At 40.0% G+C, this 22,257-nt stretch overlaps 1 protein-coding gene across 1 annotated transcript in view; it reads right to left on the bottom strand.

Moving 5' to 3' along the window:
* Positions 1-22,257, bottom strand: part of LOC133459349 (uncharacterized) — a 152,561-nt gene that overhangs the window by 114,234 nt on the left and 16,070 nt on the right. Inside the window, exon 2 of the mRNA XM_061739239.1 lies at positions 6,474-6,516. The gene's annotated coding sequence lies outside the window, so the exon portion shown is untranslated. The remainder of the gene's footprint in view (positions 1-6,473; positions 6,517-22,257) is intronic.

The following is a 22,257-nucleotide window of genomic DNA, read 5'->3' as shown; positions in this document are numbered from 1 at the left end:
CCTGGCTGCGTGGTGCGAGGACAATAACCTGAGGCTCAACAACTAAAGAACTGATTGTGGACTTCAGGAAGAATGCTGTCACTCATCCACCCATCCACATCAACGGTGCGGCAGTGGAACGTGTGACCAGCTTCAAATTCCTGAATACATTTCATAGGACCTCTCCTGGACAACAAACTGCTCCAACCTGGTCAAGAAAGCTCACCAGTGCCTCTTCTTCTTGAGGACTTGAGGAAACACCACCTCTCTTCAGATGTGCTGGTGAACTTCTACTGCTGCACCATCGAGAGCATCCTTACCAGCAACAAACATCATCAAGGACTCCTACCACCCAGCACAAAGACTGTTTGCCCTCCTGCCCTCTGGGAGACGCTACAGGAGTCTCCGCACATGAACCACCAGGTTCAGGAACAGCTTCTTCCTCACAGCTGTCTCCCTGCTGGACTCTGCCCCCCCAGGCCCCCACCCCCTTTCACTCACACACACCAACCCCCCATCCCTCCACCCCCCCAGGAAGTGAACGGGGCTAGTACCCACTGAATCTTTGCACTATTCTGCACATAATATAATTGCACTGGACTTTTTTACCAACTACCTCCTTGCACTACTGTAAATACTTCCACACTGGAAATGCTGCAATCACCCATGTACATACTGTAACTCAAATCTGTTGTAAATCATATAATCAGATCTCATCTGTTTATAATATATATTATCACTCATTCATGTCTGACCTGCACCTCATAACAGTATTTATTAATCTGCACTGTGTACATACATACTGTGTTTATTTCACTGCATAAGCACTTCCGGTTAGATGCTAACTGCCTTCCGTTGCCTTGTACCTTAACATGTGCAATGATAATAAAGTTGAATCTAATCTAATCTAATGTTAAATGGTATGTCTTGCTGTCAACGTCTGCCAGCTGCTCTATAGCTATTTTTGGGCAGGGTTCAGGAGAAGGAGCTGATCACTACAGGCAAATTGATTGACATACAGTGGGCATATTACCGTCAGCTTAGCGAGCAACATGGCTGCACCCTGGATGAAGAAAGATGGACATTAAAACTGCTCTTCAAAAACCAGTGGGTCACATGACCTAATGCTTTGTCAATAATTTCTTTACAGTCTATAATCTTAACCAGCTGACGCAGATACCAGATCGAACCGTGCTGCATCTGCGGATCTTCCAGAAACTCAGTGTAGTGCTTATTTTCTATATGTGAGGTACGCATCGGGGAAATTAAATACACAGCTGAAGATGTTGGTTTTTAGTCTGACTTCATATCAGCAACACATCTTCCAATGTAGTGTCAGTGTGAAGGAAATATGTCAAAGACATTAAAGCGAACTGTTTCCTCTTATTGTTACACCATTTCCATGAAATTTCAACTAGGCATCTTTCATGCACTCACTTTTCAGATCGTATCAGCTCTGTATTTATTGCCAGAGGCACTGGTGTGTAGTAAATGAACTGCAGCGTAGAGGTTTGTGGTGTGACACACACACACACACACACACACACACACACACACACACACACACACACACACACACACACACACACACACACACACACACACACACACACACACACACACACACACACACACACACACTGCTGATGTAAAGCTGGCCTAATGCCTTATTTTCCTAATTGACGTCCAGAAGTTATGTTCTGGGGGATAAATACAGACATTATCACACTTCCGCCTGTTCTCACAATCACCAATCAGGAATAACATACATACACACACACATATATATATATATATATATATATATATATATATATATATATATATATATATATATATATATATATACATATATATACATATACATATATACACATATACACACATATATATATATATACACACAATAACACAAAAATAATCCCTGTTCCTGTGTTTGGGGAGTGTCCAGTGTCTGACTCCTCCCACTAACTCCAGCTATTGTCAACAAAGATGCAAAGACATGTTGAAAGGAGAGCTGCTGTACTGCATCTTTCTACTTTTTTATGAAGACCTCAAGAAACGGTGCAGACTCTGCAGCAAAGCTGATGAACAGAAAGATTGAAGTTTACAGCTTTTGAAGCTGTAAATGACTGACTGGTGTGTAAACCAGAGGAATGTGTCACTTTGCTTTATCGTCTAATCTAAACGTAATGTCAGTAACATCTGGCGTGTGTCTGTGCAGAAACAGCACACTCACTGTAACCCTGAAACCACTGAACACCCCCCATGCCTCACCCCCACCACATTCCAGCTAAATTCAATAAAAATAAATATACCAGTAAATACATTTTCATGATTCGTGATTTTTCATTTAGCAGCAACAAACATGTTTTTCTTCCATTTAAAATTAGTAACAAGCATGGGGGTAGGACTTACAGAGGGCATTGAGTTCTGATGGTTTATTCCAATCTGAACCAGAGGGATGGGCATCAATACTGTTGTTCTCCGGGACAGCAATACAGCCTTGTTGTCTATAGTTACACTCAGGTGGAGGTGGGGTATCAACAAAAAACATCAACAACAGTCCTGGCAGACAATAATCTTGTGAAGGATGAAAAATGTCCCATGACTAGACTGCCCTTTCAAATCCGCAGCAGTAAAAATGACTGATTGTAATCGCTTCAGCACTTTAAACCCGTCATTTCTCACTTATTCAGAGCAAATTTTGAGCTGAAGAAATCAGGAGAAGTGACAGAACTTCTACCTGCTATGTTCTGGGAAATGATCATAGCAAGCTGCACAACAGTGTTTACAAGAAAAGGAACCATCAACCCCTCTTCGTATTATTATTTGTGGGATGTAATTGTGTTTATACTGCAGCAATTACTACCTAGGGAAAAAATGGTAGTTTAATTTTAGTTTCGCAATATTATTTCCATTTAGAGAACTATACCGAGGCCAGATGATAACACTCCATCGCTATCAAGGATAATGAATGAACTGAGATGGAGTTCACAGACCTACTTACAAACACACACACACAGCTATAACCCCCTCCCCAACCCCCTCAATTCACTGCAGGCTTCCCTCCTCTCACCCCCCAAGTTCGGCAACCTACAGTAGGTTAGATGTGCTGCGCCAGGAGACTGCATCGCTCACTTAGAATATATTAACAATAAGATTTTTTTTTTAATTACTGTTTTTCTTACATTTACTGGAATTTTATCTCTGCACGTATGAACCTAAGATTATTTGTAATTGTTGAAATTTAGCCCTTCATGGAAGGACGATGGATCAACTCTAAGAAGAAAACCTGAGATCTGATTCCTCAGACACTAAATCAGGAACCATTATTCCGTGGGTTGGGATGGGGGGGGGTTAAGTCTGTTAAGTCAAAAGTAGGGCTGCAACGATTCGTCGACATTGTCGACAAAAATCGATAATCAAAATTGTCGACAATGTATTCCATTGTCGACAATTTTCGCCAGACGTGAGACATCTTACTTCAATACAATCTCTTCCGAGAGTCGTGCATGCACAGCGAGCAGTGGCGGGTGAACAAAATGATGGTGTCCTGTACAGCAGCTGCGCGTGATAAAAATATACGTTTTATACACTGTCTTTAATTCATTTCCAGCTGTTTGATAATAGTTTTCGTATACTTGAATAATCTTGGTTCAGCTCCTGCGACATGAGCGCTCAGCTTGTGAAGTTTGACCTGGTGCCCAAAAGACTACCCAACATTACCAGTTCCAGCTATGAGGACTCCTTCGTCACAACGATATCAGTCAGTACGCAGCTCTTCTTATCCTCGGCTACCACCACAGCTGAGTACGAGCACAGCTGCAGTTTTTCATGTGAGCCAATCTACGTTTCCTTCTTTCTCCCAAGTCGTCGCCATTTCTTGTCAAAATATCATTCAGGTATATGTCAAGGTCTTTCCCCATCAAGGAAAAGGGATATTTGAGGACAAAAAACACCACTGTCAAAAAAAAATCTGCTCTAGTGATCGAGGTGATAATTTACATTCAGTCAGTTTGAACTGCAGCAGCACTCAGATTACTGTTTAATCCTACATGCCAACCTCGTTAAAGAGTCAGTTATATTTGACTGTGTGCTCTTACACGCTCAAACGGCTGAAAACACGTGATTGTTTTTTTTTTTTTCATTTCAGTGAGACAAAGAAGAAGACTGTGTATGAGTGTGGGTAACTAACAGAGTAACAAATAATAATAATAATAATAATAATAATAATAATGATAATTAAAGCTGTAAGCAGTGATGAACAGGCCCTTGCATGTGCAATATTCACCAATAAACGTCAAGGACTCAAAACTAAGTCAGATGACACCACCCATGACTCTTTATGTCAAACCAGTCTAGGTTATGGCAGAAAATAGGAACTATCAAATATCGACCAATCAGAAGAAGGGGCGAGGCTAATTTGCACCAATTATGGTCAAGGACTCAAAACCGAGTCCGATGACACCACCCACGACTCTTTATGTCAGACCATTGAAAAGTTATGGCAGAAAGTAGGAACTATCAGATATCAACCACTCAGATAAAGGGGCGAGGCTAATTTGCACCAATTATAGTCAAGGACCCAAAACCATGTCCGATGACACCACCCACGAGTCTTTATGTCAAACCATTCAAAAGTTATAGCAGTAAATAGGAACTATCACATATCGACCAATCAGAAGAATGCGCAGGGCTAATTTGCACCAATTAAGGTGAAGGAGTCAAAACCGAGTCCGATGACACCACCCATGACTCTGTTTGTCATACCATTCAAAGGTTAATGCAGAAAATAGGATCTATCAAATATCGACCAATCAGAAGAAGGGGCAGGGCTAATTCAGGCCAATGAAGGTTAAGTACTCAATACCGAGTCAGATGACACCACCCACATGTCTTTATCACAACCCGTTCAAAAGTTATGGCACAGAATAGGGACTATCAAAAATCGACCAATCAGAAAAAGGGGCGGGGCTAATTTGCACCAATTATGTTGAAGTACTCAAAACTGAGTCCGATGACACCACCCACGACTCTCTATGTCAAACCATTCAAAAGTTCAAAATAGGATCTATCAAATATCGACCAGTCAGCTACCAGTATCACTTCCTGTTTAACTTTGAAGTTTGACGCGGCGCCACGGCCACTTCACTTCACGAAAACTCACAATTTTGACAACTACAATAGAAGCCCATTACTTGGATTACAGAAAAAATCTCCACAAGGGTTAGGGTTGATGACCCATGCTGCTGTGGTGAATTCACATCAAACCACATCACCAAGTTTGCTGATGATACAACCGTGGTCATCAGTGACGATGGTGACTCAGCATATAGAGGGGAGGTACATCAACTCATCAACTGGTGTGACACGAACAACCTACTACTTAACATAAACAAAACCAAATAAATAACTGTGGACTTCAGGAAAAAACACCCAACACACACCCCACTCATCATCAACAACTTTGTGGAGTCTGTGAAAAGCCCTAAGTTCCTGGGAAGGCACGTCACACATGAACTCACATGAACCACCAACACTACCTCCCTGGTCAAGAAAGCACAGGCGTGCCTTCACTTCCTGTGCAGGATGAGGAGAGCTGACCTCCCCACTTCTGCATTCACCCCCGTCTACAGGGGTGCTATCGAGAGCATCCTTACCAGCAACCTCTCTGTCTGGCATGGCAGCTGCTCAGCTGCGGACAAGTAGGCACTGCAGAGGGTGGCAAGGACTGCAGAAAAGATAATCAGATCACTTCTACCAGCCATTCAGGACATATACACGTCACACTGTTCCAAGAGAGCCATCAACATCATCAAGGACACCACCCATCCAGCACACAAACGGTTCTCCCTCCTACCATCTGAAAAGCGCTGCTGCAGCATGAGGTGCCACACAAAAAGACTCAGAAATATCTTCTTTCCACAAGCCATCAGGCTAATCAACACGCTGATAAAATTTCCATGAACATTCCAAGAACATGTTACTTTGCACTTGACATTTTTGCACCTTAAAATATTGCACCTACACTTTACTGCACCTTACATATTGCACATACACTTTACTGCACCTTACATATTGCACCTACACTTTACTGCACCTTACATATTGCACATCTCACTTCAACTACATCACCAACTACCAAGACGAAGCTACCTCAGTACTTCCTCCTTGTTGGAAGTCTATATGTCTATTTATTGTTGATGTATGTATCTTTCACTGTACTATGCTGGTGTGTGTGTGTGTGTGTGTGTGTGTGTGTGTGTGTGTGTGTGTGTGTGTGTGTGTGTGTGTGTGTGTGTGTGTGTGTGTGTGTGTGTGTGTGTGTGTGTGTGTGTGTGTGTGTGTGTGTGTGTTTTAGTTTAAATTGCACATTTAATGTCTGGTGAAACCCAATTTCAATCCGCTGTGAAATGTGTATTACATAGTGAATTGACAATAAAGTACACTTTGACTTTGACTGCACACGAATAAAAGGAGTGAAAACTTACATTTAGCTGGCCAACAGCAAGCATCCAAATCTCCAGTCGAAGCCTGTTGACAGACAAAAAGAGTTTATTTCTGGCTCTGAAAACTTTTTTATAACTGAAAACACAAAGTATTGCTTAGAACAGTGTTTCCCAACCCTGTATCGTAACTACTTTCTTCTTAAGAGCAGTAATGCTATCTGATGCAATCACAAGGGCAGAAACCATCATCAAGATAACCAGGTCAACGGAGCAGAACCAGGTCTTAGCCATGTCCACGGATACCAAATTATTCTTCTCTGATGGAGACACAAGAGTTCACAAAAACAAAAAAACTAGAAAACTCATTGGTAAAGCTTAAAGTCAGCACTTAAAGACTTTAAGACAAATGGGAATGGAAAACCAGTCAAACGGGGAGTTAAGTAAATGAAGAAAACACATCTTATGTCTTCTCCATGGCTGTACATGTATCTAAATTGGACATGGTCTTGGACCTTAACAGGACCTTTTTAACCTCATCAGGGTTCACAAAATACTTTACATTGTGTTTCTTATTTATCCAATCATGCCATCCATACAGGTTTTTACAGTCATACCTTGCACTGGGGGCAGGGCAGGGTTCAATGTCCTGCACATGAGCCTCAGAGGATCTGACACATGATGGAACTGGGACTAACCGCCAACCAACTCTACCCACTGTGCCTGGGTCACACACCAATGTAGAATGGAAATATATTAAAAAAATTATCTGCTTCTTCCCAGGTCACAATTTTAGGTAAATACATCCTCACAAAACCAGCAACACATGACGCATGTGTATTATAACACGTGGCATTATTAAGTAAAAAAATAAATGCAGAAGCGGCATGTAAAAAACTAAGTTCAACCCTGAAATCTTTCCTGGTTCTCTATGAACTCCTCAACAAGATTTTTATGAATGCTCAACATTTTAATAAATAAATGAAAACCTGATATTTATCTAAAGTATAAATACACATATATTTAAAAAATGCAGTTCAAGTTGTCATTTTAAATGTTAAATGTCATATCAGTACGACCAAACAAACACCCCGTTTGGTCTATATGTCGGTGGAAAGACCCTTCTCTCTCTAACAAAAAACAAAAAAAAACACGGCAACATGGCTTAGGTTTGAAAGTCGTGCATTTGTACTTGTATATGTTTGCTGTTTGGTTTGAATCTTTTTTTTTATTTTATAATTGAGCCTCACCTAACTAACAGTGAGTAAAATACCCAGCAGGTAACACACCATGTACAGAGAGGTCAGACCCAACCAAAGTCATTTCTAAATGTATTTAAATGTAAATCATTTGTTCTTTTTTTCTGCTGCTAAATCGTCCCCTCCCATTCTTTCATTGCACGGATCAGTTGACACACTGCATGTGATAAATGCCGCAGGTGTAGCAAAACAAGACGTTAGACGACTGGACAGGCACTCTAAGTCGATATGCAACTATACCCCTGCTTGCTTCAGACTGGGGAGGAGATGGACTATATCTGACACCAAGGCCAAAAAATCAATTTGTCTTCAAAGAAAAAAATATAGGGAGGATGTCTACTTTTTGGAAATCCAAGAGTTGCAAGAAATTTAAGAGGAAAGTCAGTCTCAGGCAACGTTGGACAAATCAAAACCAGAAAGATTCAACTTAAAAACTGAAATTATGAACTAGATATGAAATTGTTTTTAAACTGTAGTAATGAATACATCAAATTGGATCATTGCATAACAGTTTTATTTACTTGAAGTGAGCATTGGTTTGTAGTAGAGCTCAGAGGCCCTCCACAAGTAAAAACAATCTAGTGTTTTATTTGTGTCTGCCAGGCCATCATCGCCTCATAATGAATATTAATTTTATCTACGATTAGTTCAAACCACTTTCCCCTGCTGACAATATGCATTTAATCATAATTTTACAATGAAATATGTGAAACACAGGGAGGTTAGCATGACCTTTACACTCAAATTCCACTGAGCGATTGACTGGCTGGCCGTGCCTGAGCCACATGGAGAGTAGAAAGTTATGGTGCACATGCAAAAGATTTAAGTTCAATCAAGCATTCAGGGCTGGACACCTGATCTTTCACTTAAAGCTCCTCTAGAACAGTGGGAGAGTGGTCGGGCCTCACAGCAGGCCGCCAGCCCCCTGCAGTCTGCCAACATTCAGCCTCTGAAGGGATGCTGTTTAACTGGTCCTGCATGGCTGTGTGTGGTAGGCAGCTCCAGAGGCCCCGGGTGGAGAAAGAGGAATGACGGAAATGACAGCTGTGAACTTTTAGAATACAGAGCTCAGACGTTCTCTCTATCTGTTTCCTATTTTCACATAGTTTTTTCATGGAGAATTTGGTGAATCTAGGAGTGAATTACAGTACATCAATTATTAAAAACATGCAATAAAAAGTCCAGACCTCAGCTTACCAGCAAATACCTCATATTACCAGAAAAGATGTCAGGCTAGCAGCAAAGATGTCAGTTTAGCAGCAAAGATCTCAGGTTAGTAGCAAAGACCTCGGGTTACCAGCAAAGAGCTCAAGTTACCAGCAAAGACCTCAAGTTACCAGCAAAGACCTCAAGTTACCAGCAAAGACCTCAAGTTACCAGCAAAGACCTCAAGTTACCAGCAAAGACATCAGGCTACCAGCGAATACCTCAAGTTACCAGCAAAGACCTCAAGTTACCAGCAAAGACCTCAAGTTACCATCAAAGACCTCAAGTTACCAGCAAATACCTCAAGTTACCAGCAAAGACCTCAAGTTACCAGCAAAGACCTCAAGTTACCAGCAAAGACATCAGGCTACCAGCGAATACCTCAAGTTACCAGCAAAGACCTCAAGTTACCAGCAAAGACCTCAAGTTATCAGCAAAGACCTCAAGTTACCAGCAAAGACCTCAAGTTACCAGCAAAGACCTCAAGTTACCAGCAAAGACCTCAAGTTATCACCAAAGACCTCAGGTTACCAGCAAAGACTTCAAGTTACCAGCAAAGACCTCAAGTTACCAGCAAAGACCTCAAGTTACCACCAAAGACCTCAAGTTACCAGCAAAGACCTCAAGTTACCCCCAAAGACCTCAAGTTACCAGCAAAGACCTCAAGTTACTAGCGAAGACCTCAGATTACCAGTGAAGACATCAGGTTTCCATCAAAGACCTGAAGTTACCACCAAAGACCTCAGGTTACCAGCAAAGACCTCAAGTTACCAGCAAAGACTTCAAGTTACCAGAGAAAAAACACAGGTTACCAGCAAAGTCATAAGGAGGAAGGAAGTCTGCAGTCTGCAAGTATGCAGAGCTTCACCAAGAAGATGCATTATCATTGAAATCTTAAAATCAATTATTTCGAGCCTGTGTAGGGAGAGTAAAGTAGGACTTTAGTGCGGTGTGTTTTTAGTTTTTATAATCAGCTGTTGCATTCTGACAGAGGTAAACAATGCTACCTCTTATTTGATAAGCAGGGACAAAGTGACTTTGAGTTGTCTAGTCAAGGGTAAACGAAGGTGTGAACAGAGGTGGACAGAGTACTCGACCCCAGTACTTGAGTACAAATACTACTGGTCAAAATTTACTCCGTTACAAGTAAAAGTAGCTCAGTCAAAATATTACTCGAGTAAGAGTAGAAAAGTACTTGCTTTTAAAAGGTACTTAAGTATCCAAAAGTAAATGCTTTTAAATTTACTTTAAGTAAAAGTAAGAGTAAGAGTAAATTTCTTATTTTCCACATCAGTAAATTACTATATTTTTTCTAAATTAATTTAAGGATCTTTTAACTTGTTTCTGAGAATTCGATGTTGAGTTGTTTAAAGCAGAGAGATAGTTCTGCTTCGGCAGACACAATAAACATTTGAAAATAAATGTCTGTGGAAAGAGCAGACCTGAAAGTAACGAGTACTTTTCAGCCTTCCTAGAAATTGACTTGAGTAAAAGTAAAAATATTTGTCTTGGAAATGTATTCAAGTAAGAGTAATAAGTACCAAAGAAATCTAATACTCAAGTAAAGTACAAATCCTCTGGATATGTACTTAAGTACAGTACTCAAGTAAATTTACTCCGTTACTGTCCACCACTGGGTGTGAATAACAGTCAACTGTCTCAGAAAGTAGCTGTGTTACTTTTGAGAGCTGACTGTTTTGTAAGCAGCAGATTGAACCACTGACTTGCTATTCTTTTCCAGGTTAAGGTTATTACCAAATGTTATTCCAAGATTCTAACTATCGGACACATATGGCGCTTTTATACTCGTACCTACTCAGGGCGATCTGACTCACCACGCCTCGTCTCACCTCCACTCGATGAGAAGTAGGCGGGTTGGAGCGAAGCTGCTGTGACGTACAGTATTTGATTGTGTGATCTAAACGGAGAAGACAACAACACTAAAAATGTAGAACATGGAGGAGATGATATATGTGCTGCTGGGTCTCTGACTTGTGTTCGATATCAAGTTAAAAAATGAGAGTGAAAGAAGCTTTAAGCGCCAACGCTTTTTTTTTTGTTTTGGCGCTGCTGAAAAGTCAGCTGGGAGCCGCGAGCAGCTATGAAGAGACAGAGCTCCTGGTGGATCTGGTCGTTCCTTATCACCCGTCTAGATCCATTTTTAATTCTCTCCTCAGCCACCAGGTTTATGAACATCTGCACCTCAGAGTTGGATCACCAAACAGACTTTTGCGCTGCCATTGCTGGTCGAATAAAATGAAGAAGCCACGAGTCACTCTTTTGCTGATTTCCGCCTCCTGACTCAAACGCTTAGAACCTCGGCATAGTAGTTACAGAAAAAGTATCTACTCGGCACGCCTCCACCAGCTTCCACCCGTAGTGGAGAAGCGCAAAACCGGGGCATGGTGAGGCGAGTCGAGCTGAGTAGGTACTAGTGGAAAAGCGGCAATAGTGTGACAAGGACTACACATGTTGTGGTATGTGTGCACTCCAACTCTGGACCAACAATTTAAGACTCCTGTCAAGTTAATTTGGGCAAAGCCATCCAGCTTTTGAGAGTCCTTATGAAGTCTGAAATATCACAGTTAAATGAAAACATCTACAAAAATGTAGAAATTGACATTGTTTCTGCAAATAACCCCACTCAGGGGAAACATGCAAAGATATAGAAGACAATAGAAGATTGTAATTTGCCCATATCCCCTCCAATAGATGTGCAAGTGAAATGAGAATACCACTTTAACATTGTACCAGAGATGCCAGCCCAAAGTTTAAGACATTCCAATAAAGTCGAATAATCAACAGTGTCAAAGACAGTACTTAAATCTAAAAGTACTGAAATAAAACTTTTCCCAGTCAATTGGCATAGCCTAAGATTCAGTAAATCAAATTTAGATTAAACTGACCATAAAATTAGCAAATTCTCTTAAAAACCTCAAAATGTATTAGTTTTTTGGTGTACATATTTTGCAGATATCATATTTTAAACTGAAAGCAAACATAATTGCTTAGGGGCATGCCAATATGCACATTTTCGTATGCTTATTCAGAAGCTTCAAAGCAAGCAAATATTTAATTCAGACATCTTTTGTTCATGTCATAATTTGTGTAGGAAAGAAAATCTGCATATGCACAAACCCTTTTTCAAACATCTTATTTGACTCCTTCCCATTATGTATGGGGATCCCCAGCTATAAAACTAATTTATCTATGAGTCATTCTTGGGCATTACAGATTCAGAATGGAAAACAGCTTAAGACATTAGTGCAGGTGAGTAACAGTAACACACACACACAAACACACACAGACCAAAAAAACAAATGAGTATTTGGGATGTTGCTGCAGTTTCCTTCCACAGTCGAGACCACAGACCAGGCGAGAGTTTGTGAGGGCACTTCTTAGTCTTCTCTCAGCGACAAAGAAAGCATTTTTGCTACTCAGTAATCCTTCCCAAAGCCCTCCCTCCCTCCCTGCCTCCCTCATTTGTTCCTCCGACCCCTGTGTGGGATCTTCCAGGAGTGTCTCTTTATCCTGAAGTCAACCACAAACACCATTCACCCCCTCTGCCTCTCCTCATCCCCTCTGGGACCCAGCTGACCTTCCTGTCGACGTCAAAGTAAATCAGAGCCAGAGCAACAAGGGATTCCACCCAGGGAGCTGGAGGTCTAATCACTGTGTTCCTTGTAAAAGTAACAGGGGAAACATTAGCATTCCTGAAACTGACCTGCATCCTACACACAGAAGCCCTTACAACTAGACCCAGGTATGAATACAGTCAGTAAATAACTCTGTAATTTACATACTACTTACATGCCAATGGCAGCTAATACCCTATCTGGAAATTATGAAGAGGTTGTTTGGATCTTCAGAGGTGGTTTATCACTGTCGTCATCAGGTTATATGTGGGGTTCACATATATATATATATATATATATATATATATATATATATATATATATATATATATATATATATATATATATATAGCCAATGGGTTTTTTTTTAAGAAGCCAGAGTGCCGGATCCATTAGTCAGCATGTTATATTTTTTGTTGTACTGTTTATGAGATGATAATATAATCCAATTTCCGCCTCGCCACAGACATCTCCTTCACTGTGCACTTGCTTCAGGTCACCATGGTTGTTAAAAGGAAGCTCTCAGCTGTGTAGCAACACTTTAAATGAAGTTATGACAATAAAAAATATAAATATGTACAGTAGTCTGGCCTATTGCAGTGGCACAACAGCCATGAGAAAAAAAAATGATGCGAGTGGTATTTACAGTATCTTCAGACCAAAAAGGAACTGTGAGTTTATAAATCAGCATCTAAACACTCATACGCTAATGTTGCTGGAGAGCCATGAAGAAATAGTTGCTTGAATGCCATCAAATACAAATGTGGTAAATAATATTTTACATGTTAAGTGTTATAAGAATATAGAAAACTGTGAGAAGCTACTTCCAACCCCTCCTAACTGAAGCTCCAAATGTTCTTTGTTATCTTCCACTGAAGCTCCTGAGTCTATAAAATGATACTAGAGCCAATCCTGACGGCCGTCATGGCTGATGAAGTCGGACTACCTCCTGAGAATACTGCGACCTGGACAAGCCATGCGTCTTATGAGCCGACTGTTTTACTGTTGTTCTGTGTACAGCGTTTGTCCGCATCAGCGAAGTGACACGCTGCGATGCATCGAGCACACCCTGGGTAAGAATGTACCGCGTCCCTGATTTGATTCGTTCGCTGCAGGAGCACTGCAAAGCAAGTTTCTGGAAGACACATGAATAAATTAATACTCAAAGCTTTTCGTTTAAACGTGTTCTATTTTTCATTTACAGTCTTGTGTTAGAGAAGTAAACTCCAGATGGGTCTCTTTGAGATTCTTAAATCCTTTTCTGCTCGCCAGTAGGAGTTTTGGAGTCAAGGTGCGAAGGGAGGACCAAAAGACCCGTTTCCCACAATCCCTATGCAGCCATAGCCCCCCAGCTGTTCAAGGGCTTCCATAACAACAGCTGCACAGACGTTTAGTGGATCATGTTGCTATGACAACAGCAGGATCAACTGGCATGCACAGACTCGGCGCTAATTGTGAAAGTGACATTATGGCATGATTTCATTTCAATAAAACACAGGAATGTCTGAGTGCATGAGAGCTCAGAGCGGCAAACAGACGAGGAAAACAAATTCTGCCTGGAAATGAGACCGCTTGACAACCAAAAACTCCCAGATGAACACCATCCCTCAGTATTAAAGATAACCTCAGTTGTACAAGTCTGTTTTCAGACTCATACAACTGAAGCTAAATCAGCATTTATGCCCGGCAGCTGTATGTGCTACAGATCAGTGACCGGGCAGGATGTGCAACAATCAGAAATATTTCTGTTCCCATGACAAACAGGATACCAGGTCACTTGGCCACTGTAACAGTGAGGTATCCAACCAAGCTGCGCCTGAAAGTTTTTACCAACAATTATCTTTAAAATGACGCCTTAAGCGTTAAATCTGGTGCGTAACAATTTATCAAAGCCTTTAACTTTTGGCTGCTTTTAATTGGCAGGTGAAACCTCAGCTATCCCGAGTTAATTCCTGGAATTATTCAGGGCTCACAATAGCAGAGCAGGTATTCCCACCAGAGTAACCGGAGCCTCCACAGCGTCAGCCCAGGTTTAAGCCCCAAACTAATGACCGTGCAGCCGATCCAGGCAGCTGTGCCAGACAAAAACATAAAAAAAACAAGCACATTTCGTCTACTTTCACCAATAAGAAGATGGCAAAACCCTCTGCACACAATTCTAACTGTGAATCTGACTCTTGGCTGAGTCTCGACATTGATTATTTCCTGCCATCTTACAGAACATGATATTCTCTTGTGAACATTTGGGGGGGAAGACAAACAGGATCCACAGCTAAAAATACATCCACCATGATGAGTCACGATGGAGTAAGCAAACAAAAAGGGACCAGTCTAATTTCCTCCAGTCTTGGATTTTACTGAAGACTTTGAGAAAAGCAGCACCAGTCCTGAGTGCTACGGCCGGAGTCCTTGATGAGTCCAAGTGGATGAGGAAAAAGCAAAAAAAAGACCTTTAGATCTGTGAGATTAAAAGGGATTATGTAAACATTTGCTAATTATGAGGAAAAAGATTTCGAGTCAACACACACATGAAGTGTTCCCTCAATGTTTGGGGTTTTTGAGTCAATCTGAGTCAAAGTGACATTCAGCTCACTGATGCAACTCCAAAACAATCAAGTCCACATGAAAAAAAAAAACAACACCGGCTCTTAAAACATCAGTGGACAATCAAAACCAATATTTTGTATGTGTTCTTAAACTAATTCTTTTTAAAAAGTCACTTGACTGTAGATTTGTCTCAAAGGTTTTTACAAATGTGACAGTTTTAAGTATCCTTTTATGTAATTAATCCCAGAATTTCCAACTTTCTATCACCCAAAGACTCAGCAGGATGTTTAATATTACACGTTTTTAACTGTGTGCTAGTTTTATTACATTTCAACCCAACTTTCCAAAGAAAATAAAAGTAAGTTAAGATACACATTAATCATATGAACCTTGACCCTCAAAGTCCTCTGCTGAAACTCTAGTTCAGTCACACAAGGACAAACCCCTGAGTGGGTTTTTAACAGACCTTCACAACATTTATGCAGAAAGTCTCCGAGCGTTGAGCGTTTGGATTTACAGCAAGCTGTTGTTTAAGACCGTCATACTCCGTATATTTCTGATTCATTAACTCGCAACTGTGAGGACGGTGTGATGTTGCTGCAGCTTTGTAGACCATAAAAATGTATCACTTACTTACTATATGAATGTAAGTAGCATTACAAATATTAGTGATGTCCTGATCCAATCATTTTATTAGAAATTGAGACCAATCATGTGATTTCCAAATTATCTAGATTGGGTGGAAATGATCAGTTTTTTTTAAATGTTTTCACTAAATAACTTGATTTATTTATCGTCTATCCTTAAGTTCGACTGTTAACAATTACAACTCAGGTAGGGGCAGTACTCGAGTTGAGGGGGGATGGCATCCCCCCTGAAATAAAAAACGGTCCAAATCATCCCCCTGAAAAACTGCCACCCCCCCTTTCCATCCCGTATGTCATTCCATCAATGAATGTGGTTTTACTGCTATTTCAACATTTAGAGTCTTCACCAGAAAAATAACACCAGAAAAATAACTTATTTGACAATTTTCACCTGTTTCAAGTCAATTTTCACTTGAAATTAGTAGGAAAATCTGCCAGTGGGACAAGATTTATCTTCTTATTACAAGCAAAAAAATCTTCCACTGGCAGATTTTTCTACTTATTTCAAGCGAAAATCTACTTGAAACAGGTGAAAATTGTTGTTTTTTCCAGTGATGAGTCTTGTTTTAAGTGTAATGAGATTTTTTTTACTAAATTGAGACATTTTAACTAGAAATAAGACAAATATTCTTGTTAAGATTTTGAGTTTTTGCAGTGATCCATTTTACTTATCCTGTGAAGGACAGAGTCATATTGATAAGTTCAGAAAACTGTTTTTTATTGTTGTGTTTTTATGTATTTGATGTAAGCCCAGTGGATATTTAAAGCTTACAGAAGGCTGCATTTAACTGCTGCTATGTCATTCCTGCAGTATTTCTGCAGGTGTTTTGGTCACTGCTATTATTTGTAATATATTATATTATTTGTAATCAGCACAAATTATCTGTCCCCATATGATAAAATCCACCATCCCCCCTGATCTTTTTTTACAACTTGAGTACTGGGTAGGGGAGTGGGCGTAACCTTCCACCTAGAGTGGCTGTTGAGGCTAGTGACCTGACGTAAACGTAGAGCTAACTTTCAGCTGCCTCCTGAGCATTTAAGAAAAGTCTGTAATTTGGGAATATTTCAAATTTGACAGTAAATGCAGGTCTACAGCCACTTCTACTGTTTGCAATTTGGAAATTCAAATTCAAAAATCAAAAAAGCTCTGTCCTTTACTCCAAGTGAAAAGAGATTTATTTCATCCACAAGAAATAAAAAAAAATAAAAAATAAACCTTGTATCCCTAACTGTCGTTCATTCATAATAATTCAGTCATTGAGAACAGCGCACGTCCAGAGTTCTGATGTTTCCTGGTGTTTCGTTAGAACAAAAGACCAAGATCATCCTAACTGGGTGACGAGTGTTGGGGTCATGCCTTTAATATTTTTCCAGCACCGGTCCAGACTGAATTTTTTTGTATTCCAAACAAGTAAATAATGTGTGACTCTGTGTCTTAATTATGTCAGATATTATTCATTCAGTTTTCATTTTGCTCACGGAGGAGAACTAACCCTTCTTCCACAAGGAATTTCCTCAAACATATACATTTAAAAAGATCAAGAACGCACCACAGGAATCTTCACAAAGAGAAGCTCATTCTGTTTGTGACATGGATATAAACAACCTGGGTCTGCGTATTTTTCCCAGCAGGCCCCCTTATTTATATAAAAGTAACACTTTGTGTGTGTGTGTGTGTGTGTGTGTGTGTGTGTGTGTGTGTGTGTGTGTGTGTGTGTGTGTGTGTGTGTGTGTGTGTGTGTGTGTGTGTGTGTGTGTGTGTGTGTGTGTGTGTGTGTGTACACATTTAAACAAACTCTTATTGTCTGGGCATGAAACATCCACAGAACTCGTGGAAGGCAGAAACACAATGCACTTGGCAGACTCAACCGAGGAAGAGCAGGCGGTGAGGAATTCCCCATCAGCTTCTGAAGTCAGCCTACCTTGCTGTTCTTTCTTTCTGACCCCCTTCCTCCCGGTGAAAGTCCAAACCAGGTGCGTCAGCTCTTTCACAGACATTGTTTTGTTTTTTTCTTTTTTTAGCGCGCACACGTCCTTATCAGAATGCATTACATCCCAGTGGACTGAACCTGCAGGATTTACTGGCAGTCACCATGCATTTCCTCACCTTAGGAATGCACCACTTATTTCACAGTCCCCTCAGCTCAGGTAGTTAAATACAACATACTGTCCGTCCATTAACCAGGATGGGAAATAGTGTCTTCAAATTGAAGGTGCTTCACCAACTGCATAAAAAGTCTCCAGTGACTTATAAGCACCACTGACCACAGACGGCACTTGGCCGGGTCACTGGCTGAGGAGTTCATGCTAACATAGAAGCACATAGAATAGAATATAGAATAAGCACACATACATATAAATATATATATATATATATATATATATATATATATATATATATATATATTTACACACACATTATTCATAGTAATACTGACTCTATCCTATTTTTTGTTGTGGTAATTATTTGATACATGGCAGCTTTAAGGGGTTGAGTGTATAAGCAAATTCACAGAAACTGAACTGAAGAAATGCTGTAAAGAAAATTGATCCAAATTCCTCCAACTATGTGACAGAATGATAAAGACATACAAAAAAAGAACTTAAAAGTTATTGTTGCTAAAGCTGGATCAATATTGGGGTATTTTATTGTCTTTAATCAAGAGCATACTGTTTAAATTTGAGAACACTCTCTAAACTCTGTGCTCAGGCTCAAAAAGTCCCTGCTTGTGTGCAGAACCTAGGGCTGAGCGATTAACTGCATTTGCAATATTATCGCAAGATCATAACATGTGATTTTGTAATCACGTGAGCGGAGCGCTCAACTACATCAACGTTTCATGCTGCATCTGTTCAGCTGAAACGTTAGTCTAGAAGAGCAACAGCACATCCCAACTGTGGGATTATTTGGGTTTTTAAAAAAAAGAAGATACTGCAGCCGTGCTAATGTTGCTACTTCACAGACTAAAACTACAAACTTGTTCCTGCACTTATATGAAACACCAGAGCCATGTACGACAGCTGTGCGTTCATTCACAATGACTCAGAATATCGTTTAGTTGTAACTAATAAAGAAAAATACTCTCACATTTTAAAATCATTCGTATACCACAAATCCACAAATAAAAAGTGGTGGAGGTAAGCATCGTACTACGTCCTGTTCTCTGAGGGTTCATCGTTGCTAGCGATAGCGGACACCTGAAGTTAGTGTGAGGTTGGAACAACGTTGTATTCCAACATTTGATTATAATTGGATTATGATATAGACTTTAAAATTGGGTTTAAGCTAAAAACCTAACGTTGGCATGACATCTAATTATAGTAAGGTAACATAGACTAGATGTTGGATGATGGTTGCAAGCCAGCACTACATAACTAGTTATCTTACGTCTGGCGTTGCAACCTGTATCAACCAAGAACCGACTTTAATGTGTCAGCTGATTGGTACGATAATCAGTCAAGAGCGCAGTGTACCACATAAATGTGGTTCCAGGTCAGTAATCACAACAAAATTCATACATAGGGCACCTCTGCCAGATTATAGAGCACAATCCCAATTTTTGAGAAAATTTAAGGATTTTAGGTGCACCTTATAGTGCGGAAAATACGGTATTTGATTTGTAAAAATGTTAAATAGTTCACAGTGTTTTCATCGGTTCCAATATTCAAGATTTTGTAAAAGCAGAATATTTATTAAAAATAACCAATTAACTCTTTCAAATTTGTATAACCTTCATTGTTTTGTCGGTAATTTTATATTTAAACTTTGTCTTTGAGGTAGTAGATCTTTTGGCTGGTGGTGTCGAAGTAATCTGGTTAAACTGTCTTTTATTAAAAAAAATGTTTAAAGTATTAGTTACATTATTATTAGTCTGTATATTGTATTTACTGACTAAATTAAAATACAGGAAGAATTTTTTTTTCCAAAAAGTATATAATATTGTGATAGTATTAAAAATCACCCATTAGGTTTAACAGAAAAAGAAAAATAATTGAATATTAAATTAGGATCACAGTATTGGGGGTTGCAATCAGATTATCTCTTAAAAATCGTACATCCCGAGCAGAAATTTTATTTTCCTCCTCAGAATTGCGGTTGTGCTCTCAAATCCAGGGCTGCTCACACAAACCTCCCTCTCTGCAGTCTCAGCCCTTCCCCTAGGCTCTCAGGTTTTTTTCTGCTTGCTTGAAAAACTTGTCCTGACGGATTTTTCCTTGCTTTTCTCTGCTCTCTTGCATTGTTATTAAATGGCACTGTGGAAATCCCCCCAGCCAACAGAAAAGCACATTTGATCCTGACCCAACTCATCACATCTTTTTGGTAGTTCGCCGGGGTGCGCTCGTCTTATTCACAGACTCCCCATATACAGTAGAAGGCTTCAATGATTTCTGCCGAAAATTATTCAGATTTTGCATTTTATTTTATTATTTTTCTAGCCGATAAACGACTCATTACATGAATTTTTCTCGTAAATTAATAAATAAATTTTATTAAAACAAACACAGATTAATGGCTTCCTGTTGCACCAATGGAGGAGGAAATGGCTTCATCTCTGACCGGGATTCAATACTTTTCAATTTTGTCGTAATTTGGTTTGAGGTCGAGGATGAATCTTAAAAAATAATGACGATTGATTTTTCATGATTTCTTTATCAGTTTAAGCAATAAATCTGTCCTCCAAAGATAGACCCCACCTGACATTCTCCACGCTTTAGCGCGTCACCAGGGTGTTGAACCAATAACATGCTGGAAAATTATCATCATTTTGTTTGCTTGTTTCGTTCCTTCTGTATTTGTTTGTAAACACCATTATTAGAGAAGACTATGTTTTCAGTTTCATGGTTAGCGTGCTAGTTGCTGCTTTCACCCCGGGCTGCAGTGGTTTCATCCCCAACTCATAAACTACGTCTGGTTGTCAACGTGCTTGCAATAAGCAGAGACAATATTGTATTAGTGTTTTTTTTTAATCATCTCTGAGTCAGCAGTTGATGTTATCACACAGCTGAGTAGACGGGCCTTCAAGACGGGGAACTTTTTCCTTTTTCTTCTGTTTTGAGTCTCTTCAGACCCACAACCTCCATCTTCATCTCCATCGTCCTCTTGGTGCGTTAGGAGCCAGGTGATACTGACAGGGACTTACAAAAGGTTAAGGCCTTTTTTTTTCAAAATCTTTGACTCACTTTTATTTATCTTTTTTTTTCTGATGTGGTTGCAGCTCAACTCCTTGAATCTTCCTTAGGATGATCATCATAACTGCAGCATGCAAGTCCTGATTGTGAGTATTGTTTTTCCCCCCTTTCATTTTATTATTGATGTGTCTTTTTGGCGTCTATGACTGTTTATATTTATTGTTGACATGGACGAGCGGTGGATAAAGCTGTGAAGATGAGGACTGTTTTATTTTCTTCAGCTGCTTTTGAAGCAGAAATATGTTGAATGGTAGTTGCGGTAACCAGTCCAGAAATACATGTTCAGTTTCGTCCCTTCCTGACTGCCAGTGGCAGTAAACAAAGTGGAAATGTCTTCTCGCACCATGTGCAGATCGAGTTTTTATGTCAACAAAGTCACGTATGTGACCTGTCGGCTACCATTGCGCTTGCACTATAAATACCGCGTGGTTGACGACATTTAGTGTCAGAGGATATTGTCATGCCAAGGAGCAACGAGGTGACCTGTGTGACTGGCAGTCACCCAGGGACTCACAGAGCCACAGTTACCTGCGTGATTTCCATCATCACTGATTACATTTTCACCTGTCTGGACAAGGAAAGAAATGATGGCAGAAGTATATTGAAGATACCAGTTATACTGATTCACGTAGAAGATTACACTTCATATTTTTCTTACTTTATCTACATTTAACTCTACATTAACTGTCTCACGGTTCATATAAAAACAAACCCATGAATGGAGAATCCACTAATTTGGTGCGTAATACTGTAATCAGTCGCTGGTGTAAATGTCATTTTCAGACTACGTGTGAAAATATGAATATTTTCATATTTTCATCGCATCATAAACTTAAAGGAGCCGTCTGTAAGAAATGTCCAAAACTGGTACTGCAGTCACTTTCAAAATATTGTTGAGCGGCGTGTACCCTCCCCCTCCTCCCTCCGACCAGAGGTTGCCAGGTAGGCTGCAGAATGCGGCAGGAACGTAGGCTGCCATGGATGCGATAATAAGAGCCGAGCTGGCAACCCGGATGCCGAAACAATACTGACTTGGTGATTGGGAGATAGGTGGAGGGTGGAGCTTCAGAAACAATACTGACTTGGTGATTGGGAGATAGGTGGAGGGTGGAGCTTCAGGCCAAAACAAAAAATGACAACATAAACATCAGTTGAGGGCTGCAACTCCTCTTTTTAAACTGGAATATCCTGGCTTGAGTGCTGTTGTCAGTGACATAAGTATTTGAAATGAACATGATTTTTAAATGTCTGTTGACATATCGGGGTCATTTTATGATTCGTTTTATTATTGCTCTTACATACAGCTCATTTAAGTTTATGAATGTTCAAATAAGACTTGGAA

The sequence above is a fragment of the Cololabis saira genome, chromosome 14, assembly GCF_033807715.1.
Source record: "Cololabis saira isolate AMF1-May2022 chromosome 14, fColSai1.1, whole genome shotgun sequence".
Taxonomy (NCBI): Eukaryota; Metazoa; Chordata; class Actinopteri; order Beloniformes; family Belonidae; genus Cololabis; species Cololabis saira.
The sequence above is the reverse complement of the archived record's forward strand: the minus strand, read 5'-3'. Positions and strand labels throughout refer to the sequence as shown.